The 2459-nt window shown below is 45.1% G+C and overlaps 1 protein-coding gene across 5 annotated transcripts in view; it reads left to right on the forward strand.

Annotated features, from left to right (window-relative positions):
• LOC101855805 (pyruvate carboxylase, mitochondrial) overlaps positions 1–2459 on the forward strand; it is a 63616-nt gene that overhangs the window by 25716 nt on the left and 35441 nt on the right. The window contains exon 1 of one of the 5 annotated variants that reach the window (XM_035970645.1): positions 2414–2432. The exons of the other annotated variants lie outside the window; for them this stretch is intronic. The gene's annotated coding sequence lies outside the window, so the exon portion shown is untranslated. Of the gene's footprint in view, positions 1–2413; positions 2433–2459 lie in introns of those variants that run through there. 5 annotated transcript variants of the gene reach the window in all.

The raw sequence follows: 2459 nt of genomic DNA on the forward strand, positions 1-2459 counted from the left end.
CCCCCCCCTATACAACAAATGCTACGGGTAAGGGTGTCATGGCTCATGAATTCTGTGTCATTCTGTTCTCAGGCTGCATCACGAAGCGTGTCTAATGAATCTAATGAAGACTAAATACTGGGAGTCCGTCCCACCACCCCCTAGAGTTGTTGAGTTGATGAGCCCCGTAAATATAATATAGCCTCAGTTTCCGCTTTCACATCCTGATCAATCAACAGTTACAACGGGGTTTTTACAAATTTAAATGAAATTCAGACCTGTAGCTGTAAATGCATTGTATTCCATTGAGATTGGCAGTCATGAAAAAAAGTTTGATGTTTTTTTTTAACTTTAAAAAGACCTCAAATAGCATTTTTAACATTTAGGTGCGGTTCACAACAGCGCTCGAACATACGAGAAACCTTGTACTTTTTTTTTGTATATGCCATCTTTAATAATGGGTTGGTTAGTGTTTTACGGCGCTCGCAACTGCATAACGTCACAATATGACCACGCAGGACACATTAACAACTTTCAGTTTGGTATGAATTAATTTTGATTTTTGCCGGGTGGCAGCCGAAGCCTACTCTTATCGATTTTAGGACCACCAGGGGATCTTTAACGTGCGCAGCTTGCACACGGAACCTCCGAGATTTAAAAAACCCTTTTCCGAGAAGGCTAAGATTTACATATTTTCTCCCCTAAGATCAGGAGTGTGGCTGACAGACAGCAGTACCAAGGAGCCAAAGCATAGCAGTAGATAGGCTGCACAGTCAGGAGCCACGGGGAAGGGGAAGCGGGGTGGGGGTTGGAGGTGGGTCCTGGAAGCAGGCAACAGAACACGATTAGAGGGCAGGGAAGGGGGTGAAAGGAGGAACTTTTAGAGCAGTAAAATTTCAGTTGCAGTCAGGTTTCAAACCGAATAATAGGCCGTGTTTCATAACACGAATTAGGGAGACGTGTAGATATTATGTTTCCGTCCGAAAACTATCTCTTGTTATGAATGAGAGACTCCCACAGTGTCCAGTATCGGGAATCTCTGGCGTTGAAGTGGTGCTACAGTAAATTTCTTAAATCCCCTCCATTGATCTTCTCAAACCTTTGAATTTCGAGTGACGCTGTCATTTGGTGACACCGAAAAACCGAGCCTGAGTTAGACCTGACACACACTGTCGAAGTAAATAAACAAAAATTGCGTTGGTGGGACTTCACTCTTTTCTTTTTTTGTCAAGCCAAATTCACCTGCTTCTGTTGTGTAGCGGGTAGACATGAGGTCAATTTCGTATGGGGATAATTTTTGACTAGTTTACAGGTCTTTCTGCTTGGGCCGTGTATCTGTGTCTGGGTTGGACCTGACAGGCAGGGTCGAAGCTCGCCCCCCTAAATGATTTAAATTGTGCCAATAAGGGTGTAAAAACACCTTAAAAGAAAGAAAGAAAAAAAAAAGAAAAAAGTTCACTGTGCCCTCATGATTCGGATAAATTACCAAAATGCCTGCGGCGTGGCTACTGACCTTTAAATTGCCAAGAGTATTCTACGATTCTTCTTCTTGGCGGCCCGAGACGTTCCGTGCTATGCAGTGTGTGTCAGTAGTGCCCTAGAAATACATGTACATATGCACGCAAACAAACAAAACAAACCAGAGCATGCAGCTTAAGCATTGGATGATAAGTTAGGAATAGCGGGTTTGTGTAATCTGTGTTCTGTTCTCGACACGTACACCGGTATCTGATCATCGTCGGTGGTGTAGCGGTTAGGTTCTATTCACGAGTGTTGAGTATCTCGGTCTTTCTGCTGGAACGCCCAGGTCAGCACTGACTGGCAGGTTGGGAGCCCGCCTCCTTAATGATCTAATCTGTGTGGAATTTGACGGTTGGGGGGGGGGGGGGGGAGGTGGCGTAAAAACTCCCACATTAAGAAAACATGAATTACCATACAACACGTTCCTAGTACCTGGACGGTACAAATAGTATAGATTTTCTTTGTATATCTTTCCACTTCTTCTTTTGGGTTTTTCTTCCCACGTCCTAGGTCTCGAATTCGCCTCTTCAAGGTTTAACGAATTAAAAGAAAAAAGAAAAGCAAAAGCAAAAGCCAACGCGTGGGTTAGGCCCTAGCTGTTTAATTACTGGGATCGGTTTCGGAGTGTGGCGCATTCCGCTGTGTCAGCACTGTGGTGACGGGCTAATGGTTTGGCGCTCGTTAATATGACAGTTATGAATTTATAAAGTTTAGTGGCCCGGTCGAAGTGCAGGGTCGACCACGTGTAGCCGCTCACCTGGCTCGCAGTTTGCAAGACTCAGCACTCGCACTGTCAGACGCCGACAAGCGTGGGCACCGTTTTGTCGTCAGACCGGCTTCGTCCTCTCTGTGTGTCTCTGTGTGTGTGTGCGCGAGTGTTGATTTCGTGGACGTTGGATTTCTTCACTGCCAAAGGGGCTGGCTTTTCTAATGTAAGTAGTGTGTACTGAATTCATGAC

The sequence above is a fragment of the Aplysia californica genome, unplaced genomic scaffold, assembly GCF_000002075.1.
Source record: "Aplysia californica isolate F4 #8 unplaced genomic scaffold, AplCal3.0 scaffold00300, whole genome shotgun sequence".
In the NCBI taxonomy this organism is placed as follows: Eukaryota; Metazoa; Mollusca; class Gastropoda; order Aplysiida; family Aplysiidae; genus Aplysia; species Aplysia californica.